The 20,824-nt window shown below is 40.7% G+C and overlaps 1 protein-coding gene across 2 annotated transcripts in view; it reads left to right on the top strand.

Annotated features, from left to right (window-relative positions):
* Positions 1-3,093: 3,093 nt before the first annotated feature.
* rab27b (RAB27B, member RAS oncogene family) overlaps positions 3,094-20,824 on the top strand; it is a 153,969-nt gene continuing 136,238 nt past the window's right edge. For both annotated transcript variants that reach the window (XM_060850683.1, XM_060850746.1), the window contains exon 1: positions 3,094-3,343. The gene's annotated coding sequence lies outside the window, so the exon portion shown is untranslated. The remainder of the gene's footprint in view (positions 3,344-20,824) is intronic.

Raw genomic sequence — 20,824 nt, forward strand, 5'->3', positions numbered from 1 at the left:
TTTCTTCAGTAGTCTTTACTAATGGAACTAGCCATTCAGTTGAGACTATATTAACAATCTGTCACTCAGTTCAATAAAAGAATGGCCATGGGTGTGAAATAAATTCAGTAATGTTCCAACTGATCAACCAATGGATAATCAAGCAAGAAAAAAATTGCAACACATTTAGCACATCAAAGGAGACTGTGAAAAATATTCACTGAAATCTTTTCACTGGCCTGTTTTGTGCAACATGATTAATCATCCTTGGTGATTTATCTCAAACCTATCATGTATCATCGGTAAAGCTGAAAATCTATAGGGATGTGAAAGAAAGATTGCCTTTTTGATTAAAATGCAGGTTTTGAAACATACAAGAGTTACTGCAAGCTCTTTTTAAGGTTATAAATACAGTTTAATGGTGTATCTCTGTGTTGTTTATATCGTAGTCTTGAGTACTTGCAGGAATTTCAGACATTTCTATTTTCATAGCTAATGTCTCTTCAAAATCACCTAGCTGCTTTCTTGAATAAAATATTGGATTAAATCCCTGCATTGGATATAATAGCAGATTAGGAAAGTGGTATGAAAATTTTGTTCAGTTCAATCCTGGCTTGGTCATTAGAGAAAAATTAGTTTTGAAGATGTATGAAAGCAGGTTAAATTACATTTTACCAATAAAGATGGATGGTATTGTAAGCAGTGTGTTTGCAAGCATAAAGTTATAAAAAAGATACTGATAGATTAGTTGATTGGACAGAACTGGTGACAAACAGATTTCAATGTAGGCAAATGTGAATCACTCACTTGAACTTAAAAGGGATGAAGTGATGATGGAGGCCCAAAAAGACTTATGGGGTTCAGATAAATAGATCACTGAAATGTGGTAAACAAGTTAAAATAATTAAAAATAGCTAATTGATTGTTGCCCTTTATATCCAGATGGTTGAACACAAGGTTGAACCTAAGTCATACATCAACTATACAAAGCCCTGCTTAGACCATTTCTAGCCAGGAGTAATGTGCTCAGTTCTTACTCACCTTAGGAAAGTTGTTTTTGCATTTGAAGAAAATTATACAAAGTTTACCAAGATAAAGCCTGGACTCCAAGAGTTAAATTGCAAGGACAGATTATTCCTTAGAATAAATCAGATTGTACTCCTCAGAATTTATAGGACCATGGATCATGGAATATCATAGAGTTATACAGCACAGAAACAGGCCCTTTGGCCCAACTCATCCATGCTGGCCAGATTTTCAAAATAGAACTATTCCCATTTGCCTGCGTATGGCCCATATCCCTGTAAACATTCCCTATCCTTGTACCTGTCTGAATGCTTTTTTGGAGAAAGTGAAGGCCTTCCTGAAGAAGGGCTCATGCCCGAAAGGTCGATTCTCCTGGTCTTTGGAAGCTGCCTGACCTGCTGCGCTTTTCCAGCAACACATTTTCAGCTCTGAATGCTTTTTTGTTTGATTGAAGCTTTCTTCACATAGAGGCAGGGAAATGGAGTGGTTAGAGGAAAACTATTTCCATTATTTTCACTGGTTGGAATATCCTAAGACTAGAGTCATAGTACAAAAATTAGAGTCAGAGGAGTGAAACCAGAAACACATATTGGGTGGAAGACCTTTGGAATTCACTTACCAAAGAAAAGAGCAATTGATGCTAAGTTCATGATTAATTTCAAGCTGAGGTTGGTAGACTGTAAGAAAATTATAGAATTTAGATTAGAGTGGTGATGGAAAAGCACAGCAGGTCAGGCAGCATCCGAGAAGCAGGAAATTCGATATTTAGGGCAAAAGGGTTTTTGCCTGAAACGTCATTTTTCCTGCTCCTCAGATACTGCCTGACCTGCTGTGCTTTTCCACCACCACTCTAATCTAAACTCTGGTTTCCAGCATCTGCAGTCCTCACTTTTGCCCTGTAAGAAATTTACAGAATCCCTAGAGATCAGATAGAGGCCACTCAGCCCATTGAGCCTGCACTGAGCCTTCAAACAACATCCATCTAGACCTATCTCATTCCCATTACCCAACATTCCCCACACCTAACCCACCTAATTTGCACATCCCATGGCACTACAGGACCACTTGGCATGGCCAATCCACCTAACCCGCAGATTAGATTAGATTCCCTACAGTGTGGAAACAGGCCATTCGGCCCAACAAGTCCACACTGACCCTCCAAAGAGTAACCTACCCAGACCCATTTCCTTTTGACAAAAGCACCTAAGACAATGGGCAATTTAGCATGGCCAATTTACCTAACATGCACATGTTTGGACTGTGGGAGTAAACTGGAACACCCAGAGGAAACCCACACAGACATGGGGAGAATGTGCAAACTCCACACAGACAGTCGCCCAAGGCTGGAACCGAGCCTGGGTCCTTGGTGCTGTGGGGCAGCAGTGCTACCCACTGAGCCACCATGTCACGACAAGATCTTTAGATTGTGGGAGAAAATGGGAGAACCCAAGGGAAACAGATGTGGGGAGAACATGCACACTCCACACAGTCACCAGAGGCTGGAATCAAACCCAGGTTTTGGCACACTGAGCCACCTTAAGGGCTGGGGAAGCTCAGCATCTATGGATACAGCAACAGAGTCAAGGTTTTGAATCCAATATGACTTTTTTTTGGGAACCCAACTGAATTCAGAAGATGAATAATGTTGGATTCCAAGCTTCTCTGACTGCAGATAGTGGCAGACCTGCTGAGTTTCTTCAGCACCCTTCCTGGTGTATGTGAAATCTCCATCATTCGCGGTACATTACATTACTATTTGTAAGTATCTATGTGTTCCAGATGGATGTAAACACCATCGATTAGTATAGAATCTTCTTGCAAGTTTATTGTAAAAATGAGTTCTCCACAAAGAGTGCTCCTTCCCTTTCTGACTGCACAAACTAACATTGCTGTGTTTGCTTTTTTTTTGGTCTTCCGTTTTTCCCGATTGAGAAATTGCAATAGAAGGACCTTCGAAGTGAAAATGAGGGAGGGCTGTGTTTGTAACAGCAACAGCGTTAGGACCTGGGGGGGGGGGGGGGGTGTTGGGGGGTGGGTTACTGAGAGCTCTCCATCTCCAGCTGATTGTCAGAGCCCGGGCATCAGCAAACGGAGAGGGAGGACCCAGGCTGTTGGCTCCTCTGTGTCGTGTTGAGATTTTCTGTTTCTGGACGAACTCGAGCCTGACCAGGCGATTGTGTGTGTGTGTGTGTCGTTGCAAACCGTGTAAAAACTGGATAACATCTGGCAGTTGTGTGTGACCAGACCAGCGCTGCAGGCAAGCAAAAGGAATGGACTAGTTATTTTTAAAGGGAGTTAATCCATCAGCTTTCCAGCCGTTTGGAGTCGGTACATCTCGGTATGTTTTATTCTTGTTTTAAATAGGGCTTCATTTTTATTTTACTGAGACTTTCTGCATCTCTGTGTGAAATGATCGCTGAACTAATTGTGATCCATTTTTTCAAGGTCTGTATTCTCCGTATTCATGTTTTAGACTTGAACCTGCATTTGTGTAACATCCCCTCACTGGCTGGGCTCGGGAACCTGCCGAGTGTGTCTAAGTGCTGGGCTATGCCAGTCCAGGACGTGCCCTTTCTGAAGTTCGTGTTCTTCTGCTTGTTATAGAGCCGTGTCACTTTGTCACCTTCGCTCAGTCACCCATCTGTCGGAGAGGGAACCAACACCATAACCTGATTCTAAATGAAGCCTATGGAAACAAAACCAAATCCACGCACTCTGTGTGTGTGTGTCCCCAGGAGGGCTTGCCTTGCATTGAAAAAGCCTTTCTCGTCTCGGGACCGCACAAGATACTTTCTTGCTGTTCAATGAAGTGCTTTTGAAGTTCACTGTGCTGTGATGCAGGAAATCATTTTGGCAGGGACCAACGATTAGCGGTTTGAAGTCTCTGCTGAAGTTCAATCAGATAAAGCCGGGCAGCTGATCAGAGTGAGAAAACTCCCTGTTTAGCTCGGGCTAGCAAGCTGTTGGTTTTTCAGGAGGAAAGGCAACTCCCAGGTTTCTCACAGAATGAGCAGTGCTTGTTCAGCCTCAGTGGTAAATTGCAAACCTCAGATCAGCTTTCACAACCTTTCTTTCCAGATGGATCGCTTTGTCCCTGGATAAGACTCCGCTTAAATAAGGCCAGAAGAAATGGGAACGGGAGAGGGCCGTTCGGCCCCTCGAGCCGATTCCATCATTCAATGAGATCATGGCTGATCCGGCATTCCTCACGTCCACTTTCCTGCCTTCCTCCCCGAAGCCTTGATTCCTGTACACTTCAAGATAAATGACCTGCTTCTGCTCCTATATCGTATGGTCTTATTAAGACGATAGCGAGTTGTCTGCTTAAATGTCTCCACGTGTAGGCCCATTGTTGCCAGGTCAGGGAATGAGCCTGTGACAATGACGGAACAACAATTCCAACTCAGGATAGTGCTGGCTTGGAGGGAACCCGTGTTCTTCTGTGTGTTAAAAAACTGAGATTTTGAATGACTTAGTCCAAAAAATCTTGATGATTTGTTGCAAAACCTCTTGTGGATAATACACACTGGTGATGGATAGAATAAATCTTCAAAATAAAGTGGAGGGTATCCGTTGAGTGGCCTACTTTGCCCCAGATGATGTTGAGCTTCTTCGAGTCATGAAGCTGTGTACATGTAGGCAAGTGGAGCATAATGTAACATAGTTGTGCCTCACAAATGCTTTGAAGAATCAGTAGGTGACTCACTCAATGTAGGATACACAGCCTCTGACCTGCTCTTATTACTACCATTGCAGTTCAGTTTCTGGTCAAAGGTAATCCCCAGAATGTCAAAGAGTTCACAGCATGGAAACAGGCCATTTGGCCCAACTTGTCCATGTCACTAAGTTTTCACAATTGTCTAGTCCCATTTGCCTGCGTTTGGTTCATATCCATCCATACCTATCTCATTGATGTACATGTCCAAATGTTTCTAGAGTTGAGAATTGAGGTGATATTTTATTTTGCAGCTTCTTCCATTGGGATAGTCATTGGGTAGAGAGAGTGGGGGCAAACTGTTCTGAAAATGAATGACCTTTATTGTTTGCACAGATGGTTAACCTTGTGCTTTGTCATTGCTGATACTTGCTTCATTTCTTAAAATCTATTCTGTATTTTAAAGAAATGGTCAGTCTACTTTGTTCCCTCCTTTGCTATTTTCTGTTCCAAATCTTTGATCTCAGATATGACACTGATGTATTTCCAACATTGATCTGTGCAGCATCATGCAGCATGTCTTTGGATCACTTCCTTCTTTCTTATTCATTCGTGATGGGTATGGTCTAGTTATGTATCTACTTGTCAGAAAATTTCATTACAGAACTTAAAGCTTCCTGTTGGTGATACATATGAGATTTTCTTTTGTTATTGGATGTTATCTTTCATTTCTCCTGCCAAGTTTTGTAATTCTGTAAGATTGTCTTGTAGTAATTTGATATGATCTACATCAATCCGAATCAATCAGTAGCCTGCTCTGCTCATATATGATAAAACTGTAGTTCCTCCTTATTGGGGTATTTTTGCAAATTGTTCTGAGTAGCGGAAGATGAAAAGCTTTACAGAATGTGTACTTTTCCAGCAATGGCCAGATTCTGTATAATTGAGATAAGCAACATGTCCAGACAAATTCTTTGTCCTCACTATTTCTGGCAGAAATGTCAATGGATGTAAAAGTTCACATTGTTTGAATGGTGTCACTGCCTACTTTGCACAGGTTTAACTAAGACTTCGGAGCAGTGGCATTGGTTACAGTGTTTTAGAAAACCTCATGTTGGGCAGGTCGCTAGCACTTTCCCACCACTGAGCCAGCTTTTTGGGAGTGAGTGAAACCTGCTGCCATTCAACTGCCCACCTGAGCAATTACCTGCCCACTTTTGGAAGAAATTTGATGATGCCATCAGCGTATTCCTAATGTCAACCATACCGCTCCACTTTAGTTGTCAGGGGATATCCTTCTAGCAGCAGGAGAGACTTTACATTCCTTCCAATTTCCTAATGCTCTTGTACCAGAGGGCCACAGCAAGTCATCCAGTCGGATTCCTGTTCTACAGTGCTTGCCTAACAGTTATGACCACAGTTTCCTTTAAGTGTTGAAGTGGTGCCTTGGTGCTCTGATTGCACAGCATGGCCACTGTCCTTAGCAAGCCAGGGCTCCAAAAGGCTATGTGCTAATTGACTGTTTGAGTAAAATGATGCAGGCAATTGTGTCTTGTACTGAAAATGTGTTGCTGGAAAAGCGCAGCAGGTCAGGCAGCATCCAAGGAATGGAAAATCGACATTTCGGGCATAAGCCCTCCTTCAGGAAATTGTGTCTTGTAGGCTGGATTGCAAAATGGCCTGCACTAATTTAACAACTAAAATGATAAGATTCTGCTCTGTGAGTGCAATTTACCACTGGGACTAGTCTGTGTCAATATTCAACATTGTTTCTCAGGGCAACACAAGATAAACCTACTTCCTGAGAATGAATAATAAAAATACAATTTTATCTATTTCTCTTTGTTCCATCATTTAATTACCATTTAACTTTAACTTAGAAAATTAGCACAGCTGAACATAATAATATTTCATGACAAGGTCCCACAATTAATTTATGATATATGGGCTTGACTAGTCACTGGATTTGACAGAAAATATCTTGATTCAGTGGTTGTATATTCAGCTTAAAGTAGGAAGATAAATTCCACTTAGAGTCATAGAGTCATAGAGATGCACAGCATGGAAACAGATCCTTCGGTCCAACCCATCATGCCGACCAGATATCCCAACCCAATCTAGCCCCACCTGCTAGCACCCAGCCCATATCCCTCCAAACCCTTCCTATTCATATACCCATCCAAATGTCTTTTAAATATTGCAATTGTACCAGCCTCCACCACATCCTCTGGCAGCTCATTCCATACACGTACCACCCTCTGTGTGAAAAGGTGCCCCCTTAGGACTCTTTTATATCTTTCCTCTCTCACCCTAAACCTATGCCCTCTAGTTCTGGACTGCCCAACCCCAGGGAAAAGACTTTGCCTATTTATCCTATCCATGCCCCTCATGATTTTGTAAACCTCTATAAACCTCAGCCTCCGAAGCTCCAGGGAAAACAGCCCCAGACTGTACAGCCACTCCCTGTAGCTCAAATCCTCCAACCCTGGCAACATCCTTGTATAAATTTTTTCTGAACCCTTTCAAGTTTCACACAATCTTTCCGATAGGAAGGAGATTAGAATTGCACGCAATATTCTAACAGTGGCCCAACCAATGTCTTGTACAGCCGCAACATGACCTCCCAACTCGTATACTTAATAATCTGACCAATAAAAGAAAGCATACCAAACACTTTTTTCACTATCCTATCTATCTGCGACTCCACTTTCAAAGAGTTATGAACCTGCACTCCAAGGTCTGTTTGTTCAGCAACACTCCCTAGGACCTTACCATTAAGTGTCTAAGTCCTGCTAAGATTTGCTTTCCAAAAATGCAGCACCTTGCATTTATCTGAATTGAATTCCATCTGTCACTTCTCAGCCCATTGATCCATCTGGTCCAGATTCTGTTGTAATCTGAGGTAACCTTCTTTGTTGTCCACAACACAAAATTGTGGTGTCATCTGCAAACTTACTAACTGTACCTCTTATGCTCGCATCCAAATCATTTATGTAAATGACAAAAGGTAGAGGACTCAGCACCGATCCTTGTGGCACTCCACTGGTCACAGGCCTCCAGTCTGAAAAATAAACCTCCACCACCACCCTTTGAGCCAGTTCTGTATCCAAATGGCTAGTTCTCCCTGTATTCCGTGAGATGTAACCTTGCTCACCAGTCTCCAATGGGGAACCTTGTCGAACGCCTTACTGAAGTCTATATAGATCACACCTACCGCTCTGCCCACATCAATGCTCTTTGTTACTCCTTCAAAAAGCTCAGTCAAGTTTGTGAGACATGATTTGCCACGCACAAAGCCATGTTGACTATCCCTAATCAGAAACCTGAACGCTTTGCGTGCAGTCCTGAGGGAGTGCCACACTGCTGGAGGTATTATCCGATTGAAGATTTGTAGCTCGGGTATCGGTTGTTGTGGTTCTGCTCGCCGAGCTGGAAGTTTTTGCTGCAAACGTTTCGTTCCCTGGCTAGGGAACATCATCAGTGCTGTTGGAGCCTCGTGTGAAGCGCTGCTTTGATGTTTCTTCCGGTATTTATATTGGTTTGTTCTTGCCGCTTCCAGGTGTCAGTTTCAGCTGCAGTGATTTGTATGTGGGGTCCAGGTCGATGTGTTATCCTTCAGATAAAGTTATAATCTGAGGTCCAGTCTGCCCTTTTGGCTGATTGTTAAATTTCCCTGGATTGCTAATAAATGACAAAGAGCAGGGAGATTTCCCTTCCTTGGGAATTAGTCTGAAGTGTCCCACAACCAGAAACAGTAATGCAGATTATCATGTATTATCTCATTGCACTTGTGCGACCTTGTGTGCAAACTAGCAGCTACAGTAAAATATTAAGTGAAGTCCAAAATTATTTGATTGATTCGAAAGATGTCTGAAACATCCCGAGATCTTGAAATTAACTACAAAAATGTTAGTTCTTTCCTGTCTGTGAGCAATGTTAGTTGGAATTGGAATGACTGTACATCATTCAAAATGATAGGTGAGTGAATGTTTAATTAACAATGAAGGATTTTTGCCAAATGAAAATCTTTCATATCTAAATTTTCAAAAGAAATAAAACAACAAGAGTGGGATAATGAACTGTGGTGTGCATCTCTATAAGATTTATGAAGATTTAGAAGATATAATAATTTTGATACAAAATATTGGTTGTTTCCATGAAATTTTCTGAGGACTATTCACAAACGTAGGTTCATAAGATATGGGAGCAGAACTAGGCCATTCGGCCCATTGAGTGTGTTCTGCCATTCGATCATAGCTGATATGCTTCTCACCCCCATTTCTTACCTTCTCCCCACAACTCTTCAACCCATTACCAGTTAAAAAGCCATCTAACTCCTCCTTAAGTTTACTTACTGTCCCAGCACCACTGCACCTTGGGCTACAAATTTCACAGATTCACATTCCTTTGGGAGAAAAGTTTTTTCTTAACTCTATTTTAAATTTGCTATCCCTTATTCTAAGACTATGGCCTCTTGTCCTAGAATACCCCACAAGTGGAAGCATCACTCCACACCTATTTTATCCATACCTTTTATTGTTTTGAATATGATCTCCCCAGATTCTTCTAAACTTTTGACAGTACAGGTCTAAACTGTTCAATCTCTCCTCGTATGACAAACCCCCATCTCTGGGATCAATCTAGTGAACCTTCTCTGAACTGCCTTCAATGCCTCTACATCTTTCCTCAAATAACAGGACCAAAACTGTGCACAATATTTCAGGTGCGACTGTGTATGGGGCAATTATATTTCCTTATCTTTACATTCTATTCCTTTCGCTGTAAAAGCCAACACTCCATTTTATTATCTGCTGTACCTGCACCTTCATTTTCTGTGACTCATGATCTCGGGATACCCAGATCCCTCTGCACTGGAGCGCCCCGACGTTTCTCTCCATTTAGATAAGTGCCATTTGTGAATCACCATTAACCAGAAGTTTAGTTGTGCCAACAGTATAAATACTGTGTGTTACGGACCAGGCCAGACTCCCTCAAAACACTTCAAGAAAGTAACCCAGACCCCAAATTTGCCAGTTGTTTTAAGGAGGTATAGAGCGGATGTTCCAGGAGGGATGCAGTTGGTCAAACCACTTAATTTTAAACAAAACAGACTTTATTCTCAAGATTACTGAATGAAACACAAACAAAAGAGAACAGAATACTGAATAACTTAACCTATCTGAAAACCCAACAGATTATCGTAACTTACCGATGCTATCCCAAATATTTGCAACAATCTTCACAAACTCCCCTTGGCAAAACAAAAGGAAAAATCAAACACAGGATACAGAGAGAGATGGCGGAGAGATTCAGCATGAAACACCTTCTTCCGTGTAGCTGTTTCGCTGACCAGCAACCTCAAAACTGACTGCTTTCAGTGAATAGCCAGACTGCTAAAAACCAAAACAAATCTGAGAAAAGCTGAGCTGGAAGAACTGGCCATTCCTCTTTCATTGAACAAGCATTTGTTTTTAATTTGAAAGCCTTTATCTGAGGCAGTTTCTGTCAGCTATAATCAAACTGGCCCTAAAACCCTTCAAACCTAGACTTTTCGGAGTCACTGCTTTTACCAACTCTCTGAAAAAATTCAAGGACAGCATAACCTTGTTAAAGGAGCAGTATCATCACATGTGGCTACACAATCCAGTCAGAATCATGGAATTTACCAGTGAGTAATTCATGTCTTAATTTCCCAGGAAGGGTCAGCGAACCTGAAATATTAACTCTGATTTCTCTTCATAGATTCTACCGGACCTGCCTAGCTTTTCCAGTAATTTCCGATTTTGTTTTGGTCTTCCATCTACAAAGCACAAGTCAGGAGTATGATGGAATACTCTCCATTACTTGAATAAGTGCAGTTCCAACAAAAAGTGGGTTTAAAGTCTCCCACTTGACTGGCATCCCATCCACCAAGTTAAGTATTAACTCCCTCCAATGTGGCTGCAGAATACACTTTACAAGATGCATAGCAGTAACTTGCCAAACGTTTTGTGACAGCATCTTCGAAACCCTCAACCTCTGCTGCGTAGAACAACAAAAACTCTACCAGCTAGAAGTTCCCTTCCAAATCAAAGGCCACTCTTGGAAATACACCACCAGTCCATCATTGTCACTGGATCAGAATCTTAAAATTCGATCTCTACCAGTATTGTGAGTGCACCTTTGCCATGTAGACTGTCCCCATTCAAGAAGAATGACTATTTGCTAGACTTTTTAGTTATGCTTGAAATACTTGAAGAAATAGAAAAAAGCTCTTGTCTTGCATGGTTGAATTGCATTTTGATGCATAACACATCATTATGATCACTCATTGAATGTTTAACATATGGCAGGAAATGTGACTGAATTATTGCACATATAAACTGCATTGTACAGAAGACATATTCTCAAAGATGCTGGAAGAACCAAATTTAATAGCACAGAAGGAGACTATTAAGTTTATTCTATTTATGCCAACTATTTACAACTCAGGAATTGTCTGGAGAGAGCTGAGCTGTATCTTGCCAATCCACTCACATATTTAGTCCCAGAAACAATTTTTCTCTCAGTTTGAGTCCTGCTTGTTGATCATGAATTTTAGTATAATTTGTTTACATTCTGCAAAAGGCATTTTGTTCTGTTTCCAGCCTTTACAGCTAATTTTGAGATAGTTAGTTGTGTATTTCATGTTTTATTTCTGTTCCTGCCAAAAAAATTTTATCAGATTTTGACAAACATTGTTAGACAATAAACTCTAGTTCGCTATAGTTGATGGGCAGAGAGATCTGGGAGTGCAGGTCCATTGTACCCTGAAGGTTGCTGCACAGGTGGATAGAGTGGTCAAGAAGGCATATAGTACGCCTGCCTTCATTGGACGGGGTATTGAGTATAAGGGCTGGCAAGTCATGTTAAAATTGTACAGTACTTTGGTTTGGCCACATTTAGAATACTGTGTACAGTTCTGGTCGCCATATTACCAAAAGGATGTGGACACCTTGGAGAGGGTGCAGAGAATGTTTACGAGGATGCTCCCTGTATGGAAGGTGCGAGCTATGAAGAGAGGTTGAGTAGGTTAGATTTATTTTCACTAGAAAAAAGAGATTGAGGGGGGACCTGATTGAGGTTTACAAAATCATGAAGGGTATAGACAGGATGGATAGAGACAAGCTTTTTCCCAGGGTGAAGGATTCAATAACCAGAGCTCATGCTTTCAAGGTGAGAGGTGGGAGGTTTAAGGGGGATACATGCGGTAAGTACTTCACACAGAGGGTGGTGGGTGTTTGGAACACTTTGCCAGCAGAGGTAGTAGAGGCAGGCATGGTAGATTCATTTAAGATCTATCTGGACAGATGCACGAGTAGGTGGGGAGCGGAGGTATGCAACAAATGATCACTTCCACTTTGTTCTGAAAGTTGTAGATTCATGACCAGATTTTCATCCTCAAAAAATACCGTAGTCTTTGTATAATTGCTGTGATATTGAAGCATCACATGAGGAGCTGAAAAAGTCAACAGAGTAGGAATTCTCAAGCTTCTTATATTAAGTTTTTAACAATTTCACCAAATTCATCAAAGTTGACATCCACATAGTGATGAATTTTCAAAACAAGTTGACCTTGCTTTTCCGTTCAGTTTAGTATATCATGAAATTAGTCCTTCTGTGATTCTGATCAATCCAATAGCATCTGGTTCCAGTAATGAAACATTACTAAGGATTTCTCACCCTGGTGTTTAACAGAAGCAATGTGATTTCCAATTGCATTGATCCGAGGTGAGAATAGATTGGGGTTTGGATCTAGACAGCCTATTTGAACTCACTGTCAGTGTTTAGGTATGGATAGTGGCTACTTGGGCAAGGCATGAGGGGATCTACAACACCCAAGGAGAGATTCCGCTGCTCGGAGTGAATCTGGTCAGGAGAGGGAAGAGAAAATAAAACTTTGAAAGGTTATGTTTAGCTGCTACAGAAGGGAAAATAAATATTGGCTCAGCTAAGTAGGCTTGTTGGACCAAATGGCATGCCTCTTCCCAAATATATCAATAACAATTGCTTATGAACATTCTGCACCAATTCATGAAGTCTGCACAGAATATAGCAACTTAGCTTCAGATGTGATACTCTCGTCAAGTTCTTCCCCAACCTATCCTCTGATCAATTAGTTCCTGAATCTCTAAGTGTTCTAAAGGTGAAGTTAACTTAAAGGAAATGAAAGGATTTGTTCATCCATGAGAAGGCCATTTTTGAACCATTGCCATCTGTGCACTGATGGTTCTCACAGAAAGATGTGAGAAACAGTCCTGGGAAATAGACTCAGTAACAATGAAGGACTAGTGCTTTCATGACTTGTTCTGATGCATATATTGAGATATTTGTTTCCTCTGTATTTATGTTGGGCAAATTCTTTTGGGTTCATAATTAGGAATTCGATTACAGAATGATTTGGAAATTGTAGGCCGGCAGTCAGACATCTGGAACAAAAATGATCTTGAGGTTCCTTTCTAAAATTCTTGTGGTGTGAGTGACAATAGAAAGGTTGTTTTCATAGACCATTTGTAAACATCATGAAGACAGGAAGAGTGTACTACAGGATTTGGGTCTGAGGGATAACTAGGTTTCTTTCTTCATATGGTAATACAAACCAGTTAGTGATATGTAAGGTGGTCAAATATATGATAAATTTCTGGTACTTGTTCACAAATTACTGTTGTTTTTATTCACTTTTCAAACTTATCATGGAAGGAATTTCAACTCATTTACTAGCAATGTGGTTCTTAAGTATATTAACTAGAAAAGACTAGTGAAGAATAGAGTGGGGCACTTAAGGAATAAGCAGGGTAAACTGCTCACTGAAGTAAAGGGTATGGCAGAGTTAGTAAATGAGTACTTTGTTTCTGTCTTTACCAAAATTGGAAAATGGTGAAAATGACCTTATTGAAAATGTCTGTGTTGAGCAACTGAGCAGGTGCAGTGATAGAGAAAGAAGAGGCGCTAAAAAGGCTGGCAGCAGTCCAGGTACAGAAGTCATCAGGCCTGGATGGGATGCATCCTAGGTTCCTGAGAATGGTAAGGAACCAAATTGTGGAGCCATTGACAGAAATTTTCCAGGCTTCTCTGAGCACAGGATTTATCCCAAGGACTGGAGGATTGCAAATGTGATGCCTTTGTATAAGAAAGGGGCAAAGGATAACCTAGGAAATGACAGACTGTCAGCTTGACATCAATAACAGGAAAACTAATGGAAGCCATAATATGAACTAAATTAATATGACATAGAGAAAGAGAAGTCCATACTTGGCTTTTGTCAAGGGCTGATCAGGGCTGACAAATTTAATTGAATTCTTTGATGAGCTGACACAGGCAGTGGATGAGGGGAGTGCTGTGAATGTGATGTATTTGAACTTTCAGAAAGCATTTGATGCGATGTCACATGACAGTTGGTTAGCAAATTGGAAGTGTTTGGGTTTGATATGAAATTGGCAGCGTGGATTAGAAATTGGCTAAAAGGTAGAAAAAAGAGGGTATGTATAGATAGGTATTTCTCAGATTGGAAAGTGATGTTTCTCAGGATTTGGTTTTTCTGATTTTTATAAATGATTTGGAGATGGTATTGAGGCAACATCTCTAAATTTACAGATGATAGTCAGCTAGGTAGAACAGTGAATTGTGAGAATGATGCTGAGTGGTTTCATTGACAAGTTGGCCAAATGGTCAGAAACCTAGCAAATCAGTTTTAATGCATAGAAATGTGAGGTCTTGCATTTTGGTAGAAGAAACACAGAAAGACAATACAGGCTCAATGGTACAACTCTGAGGGGAATACAGAAGCAGAGATATCTTGGGGTTCACTTGCATAATTTTCTGAAGGTGGCCAGGTAAGTTGAAACAATGTTAAAAAAGCTTACAGGATCCTCGCATTTATAAATAGAGACATAAAGTATGAAAGCAAGGAAATGACACCATGCCTCTATAATTCATTGGTCAGAATACATTAGAGTATTGTGTTCAGCTCTGGCACTGTATTTAAGGAAGGATGTTAAAGGTCTGGAGAGAGTTCAAAGGAGATTTTTGGTAATGATACCAGGAATGAAGGATTTTAGATACAGGAAAAGATTAGAGGAATTGTGCTTATTCTCCTTGTAACAGAGATGATAAAGAGGTGGCCTTGTTAAGGTGTTCAAAATTATGAATAATTTTGCCAGGATGAAAAAGGATTTTCTGATTCCACTAGGTGGTCTGTCAGTAAAGAGGAGTCACCATTTCAAGATTGTCAGCAAGAGAGCTAGGAGTGAGATGAGGATAAACTTCGTTACTCAGCGAGTTGTTAAGATGTGGAATGCCCAGCCTAGGAAACTGGAGGATGCAGATTCCATACAAAGTTTCAAAACAGATCTCAATATTTATTTGAAAGTGATGAATTCAGAGGGCTATGGGGATAGGGCGACAGAATGGGATTGCTTAGATAACTCTTTTGTGACACAATAGCCTCTTTCTGTATTGCAAGTTCTATGATTCTATACCTTTAAATTGTAAATCTAGCACCGTTTTCATCAGGTACAGAATGAAATCCAGAGGAGATCATTTTCTTTTCACCCTTTAATAGCTGGTGGATCTAAAATCATCATGGAGGAGCTTGAAAAACTCAGAGGTCTAAGAATGGAAAGTAGTTTGTTCCATCTCCTTGGTGCTAAGGTAAAGCATCCCCAATCTACATGTAATGCTTCTCCTTTGGATATTGTTTAGTGATTTGATTTGATTTATTATTGTCACATATACCTCAGTACAGTGAAAAGCTTTGTTTTGCATGCAGTATGGGCAGATCAGACCTAGGGTATTAGGATAATAGAATAGGGTGAGGAATACACTGTTATGGCTGCAGCAAAGGTGCACAGAGAGCAAGATCAGCATTAGAGTTCCATGTGGTGATCAGACAATTAACCAGTGTTGATGCTGACTATCTTGTCAGATCTAGAAAGTAGAAAATTCTAGATGTGCTGGAACTGATCTATTCCTTCCCACATTTTTGTTGCGAAGTTTCTTCCTTCAGTTTTGTGAAAACAAGATAAAAGTGGGAATAGATCCAAATCTGAAACACAAACAGCCAATTCTTGAGGTCTAGCAATGTGACTTATTGCATTTTTTCTCTGAATACTAATGGATCTGTTACGGTGCTATGTATGAAGTACAAATAATATTTATATTGATGTAACCATGGGGTAGAATGTTGAGATTGAAGCTGCTACTGTAAAGCTTGCAAAATGGAGTCATTAATTGGAAATTTAGATACAAAGGTTATGTCCCTACATAATTTTCCATCTAAATGAATTAGAAACCTCCTGTTATGTGGTCTTAATAATTATGTCAAATAAGATGTTTGAGCCTTGTGGCTATGCTTGATATGCAATGTACTGGTGGTGTGCTGAACTCACATTCTTTTAGCATGCTGGTAAATGTTGATTACTACTTATTATGTTCTTATCTCTCTTGCTGTTTTGTTCCAGGGTAATGAATTCTCTCTGAACCATGTGACATATAGTGGTTTTCCATAACATCAGTGAGAAATCAGCACAACCCTCTGAAATGACAGATGGCTAAAATTTGTGCTATTTCTATAAGGCTTCTGATATTCTCCATTGAAGTTGGAGATCAGTGGAACAGCTTTGGGACAATAGGACATTGGATAATTCCCCACAGAATTTCAAGACTCTACCTACACCTACATGAAGACTTAGAGTCAAACAGCATGGAAACAGATCCTTCAGAGTTGATAAAATGTGGCGCAGGAAATGGCAGCATCTGAGGAGCCAGAGAGTCAATGTTTCAGGCATAACCTTTCATGAGTCCCGATGAAGGGTTATGCCTGAAACATTGATCCTTTTGCTTCTCAAATGCTGCCTGACCTGCTACACTTTTTCCTGTGCCATACTTTATCAATTTTGGCTTTGTCGCATCTGCAGTCCTCACTATGTCCTAACAGACCCTTCAGTCTGACCAGTCCATGCCAACCATGCTCACAAGCTAAACCAGTCCCACTCGCCTGCACTTGGCTCATATCCCTCCAAACCTTTCCTTTTCCTGAACTTATCCAAATGTGATGTTTTAGATGCTGTAACTGTACCTGCATCCATCACTTTCTCTGCTAGTTCATTCCACACATGAACCACTCTCTGTGTAGAAATGTGGCCCCTCCTATCCTTTTTAAAACTTTCTTCTCTCACCTTAAAAACATGCCCCTAGTTTTGAACTCCCCTACCTTAGGGTCATTCACCTTATCTTGGCTGCTCATGATTTTATAAACTTATATAAGGTCACCCCACAGCCTCCAATGCTCCAGAGAAAATTGCCCCAGCCTATTCAGCCTCTCCCTACAGCTCAAACCCTCCAACACTAGCAACATCCTTGTAAATCTTTTCAGCACCCTTTCAAGTTTAACAACATCTTTCCTATAGCAGGGAGACTAGAATTGAAAGCAGTTTTCCAAAAATGGCGACCTCCCAACTCCTATATTCAATGCACTGACCAATAAAGGCAAGCATACCAAATGCTTCCTTCAGTACCTTGCCTACCTGTGACTCCACCTTCTAGGAATTATGAACTTGCACTCCAAGGTCTTTTTGCTTGGCAACACTTGCCAGGCCCTTACCATTAAGTGTATAAGTCCTACCCTGATTTCCCTTTCCAAAATGCAACACCTCACATCTATCTAAATTAAACTTCACCTGCTACTCCTCAGCCCATTAGCCCATCGGATCAACCCTCAACATGCTATTGTATTGTCCTCAACACCATGAACACCTGCCTTACACAACAACCTTTCATGTGGCATATTTCTTGAAATGCCACACCTGAGGCCAGTATCCCATCACCAAGTCACCTTTTACTTACATGTGGAGAGTCCTTGACAATTACCCAGCTCCCTCACAGACAGATCTCAGTGAACAGAACCTCTGACATTCCTGTTCTTACCTGTCAACCATGTCTCCTTGATTGGACCAGATTAACAGTCCCAAACGGTGAACTCACATTCTATGAGGTCCACCTGGCTGACCTTGTTACAATCACGACATCCCTCTGCATCTGAGTTATGAGCCTGTTTATATTTTGTAGCTCCTACTGGGGCATTTTAGCACCGGGTCAGGTTTATTCAACTCTAAATCTGATATGAGTGGTATGAAATGCTCAGTAGATTGCCTCTTGCACCCAGAGTGTTGCAGAAGAAATTCATTCCCTTCTTCAGGAGACAAAGGCATCGAGGTGGCAATATCCACTGTGTCCATCTCAGATACCAAAGCATCTTCAGTGCTTGATGAAGGTGGCGAATCCTTAAGTTCTGGAACAGTCAGAAATTTTGTCATGGAGTGCGCACGTTTTGCTCCTGCACTGAGTTTGTAGCTTTCATATGGTCCACATATTTGTTCAGGACTGTTGCACCCACCCGAACTTTATTCACCACTGGACCTGACCTCATGTTGACCATGCCTCTTACCGATACAGGGTCAATCCAAAGGGTCCTACACCAAACTTCATCCCCAGAAGCAAACTGTCTCTCTCACTTGCTGGAGTCTTGGGTCCGACACTGGCATTCCTGATGCCATTTCACCTCCGCCCTCCCCCTGATCAGAGATCATATTTAATCTTGCGTATCGTCTTCTCCCCTTAACAACTCTGCCTGAGCTATCCCTGTAGAGCTTGAGGGGTGGTCCTATAATCAAATGGGAAGATGGAAATTTTGGTATCTCGTAAGGTAGGCTGTTTCTTTCAGCCTGCTTTCAATGTTTGGACTGCTCTTCCTATGACATCTGATTTTGTCCCTTAGTGTTTCAGCTTTCTGCAATGTTTTCTTTTGCAATTTTCTTTGGTAACTTATCAAAATCTAGGTAATTATGGAAGATCTACATTGTATGCCATGCAACAGTCAGCCATTGACTTGAAATGCTGAGGATCAACACACAATGTTATTCTTTACAATCAGAGAAAATATTTAGAACATATACCCTCACTGTGTCTCCATGCTCCAACTGCTGCACTTGCTTGATTGCCTATTTTACACACCATTCGATAATAGTGTCTGTTGAGGTTAATGGCAATGAAAATCTGGTGAGGGATAGAACACTGCTGCCTGTTTCATGCAGCTGTCCAAAATGGACTTTGTACTGATATGAACTAAAATGGGCCATTTTTTTTCCCTCAGTCAGGACTGTGAAAAAAAGTAGTGCATTGCTAACAAGTGCATGACAAAGAAATTTTTAAAGATACGGTGTACAATATAGTATTGGTAGAATTGGAAATATCTGTCACAAGGCTGGATGTTGTGCAGCTTTGACTTTGCTGAATTTGAGGTCACAGGAAAAAATGATATAATTAAAGTGGTTTCTGAACAATTATATTTCCATTGTTAAACTTCAGCACTAGTCATAAGCTCATAGATTGATAGCGTTTTGATGGTAAAGGGTACTCTCACTGTGTTCTGCGGTTTCAAGGCTTGTGAGCAAAGGTTTAATCCTGCATAATTGGACAGGAATGAAACCAAGTATGGATATTGCAATATGTAATCAGGACTGCAAACTACATCATCAACTTAGTGGTTACCACTGCCGTCTCACAACACCAGGGTCCCAGGCTTAATTCCAGTCTCGGGCGACTGCCTGCGTGGAGTTTGCACATTCACCCTTTGTCTGAGTGGGTGTCCTCTGGGTGCTCTGATTTCCTCCCACGTCCAAAGATGTGCAGGGCAGGTGAATTGGCCATGCTAAACTGCCTGTAGTGTTAGGTGCATTAGTCAGAGGGAAATGGGTCTGGGTGGGTTGCTTTTTGGAAGGTCAGTGTGGACTTGTTGGACCGAAGGGCCTGGTTCCACACTGTAGGGATGAATCGACTCTAATCTAATCATCTGAGAAATAAGTGACAAAATTTGGCAATATGAGAATAATCAAAATTGTTGTGTCTTAAGTTGGCAGATAATCATTTCACATATTTTTCTTTCAAAACAAAAGATAAAATGATGGGCCCACCATCCATGGTTCACTAAAACAGTTATACACGGCATTAGGCTTAAAGAAAGAACGCATAATTGCTTAAATTTGGGTGGCAGTTCAGAAAATTTTGCAGAATATAAAAAATGGGAAAGAATAACTAAGAAGTTAACAGGGAGGGAACAATGAAAGTATAAGAGAAAACTAGCTAGAAATATAAAAACGGCTAGTAAATGTTTCTATAGTGATTTGGTAATGCAAAACAGTGAGTTTGGAGAATTAATGATGGAAAATAATGAGATGACAGATCAATTGAAAAGATGGTATTTATCAATCTTAACTGTAGAGTACTATGTTAATGGTAATAGTATAATAATTAAGCACTCTTCAGGAATTACTTGACTCTATTTAAATTTATTTAAAACACAGTAAAAAAAATTGCATGTTATGGTGCAAACATTACAGCAGCCAAGAAATTTCTGTATGCAACTTGTAAACTCCAAAATTGAAAATATCCAGCACATGTAGTTTTAAAGATAAAGTACGTGTACAATATACGTGTCCTTTCCAAAAGAAAGATGAACTATTTACAAACCCAGGTTAAGTCTAATTGCTGATATGTCCAGATTTCATGATGGTGACTTTGCTGTTCCTGTTCATGTTTCAGATATTGTGCACAATATCATAAAACTGGGACGAAGTTGGGAAAATGGAACAGACATTATTTGTACCTAGTTCCTCTCACCATTGCACCATTATATGTACAGACCACAAAGGATCTTGGTTCTGAATACATTCTTGTCAACTCGACTGGTTTCCATGTACCTTCTGTGAGATCCTGAATGCAAGCTTACACAGAACATAGAACATAGAATGTTACAACGCAGTACAGGCCCTTTGGCCCTCGATGTTACGCCAACCTGCGAAATTAATCTGATGCTCATCTAACTGACACCATTCCATTATTATCCATATGTATGTCCAATGCCCATTTAAATGCCCTTAATGTCAGCAGTTTACTACTGTTGCAGGCAGGCCGTTCCATGCCCCTACAACTCTCTGAGTAAACAAACTACCCCGATATCTATCCTGAATATATCACCCCTCAATTTAAAGTTATGTCCCCTCATGTTAACGTTCACCATACGAGGAAAAAGGCTCTCACTGTCCACCCTGTCCAACCCTCCGATTATCTTATACCTATCAATTAAGTCAC

Source organism: Hemiscyllium ocellatum, chromosome 1 (assembly GCF_020745735.1).
Source record: "Hemiscyllium ocellatum isolate sHemOce1 chromosome 1, sHemOce1.pat.X.cur, whole genome shotgun sequence".
Lineage (NCBI taxonomy): Eukaryota > Metazoa > Chordata > Chondrichthyes > Orectolobiformes > Hemiscylliidae > Hemiscyllium > Hemiscyllium ocellatum.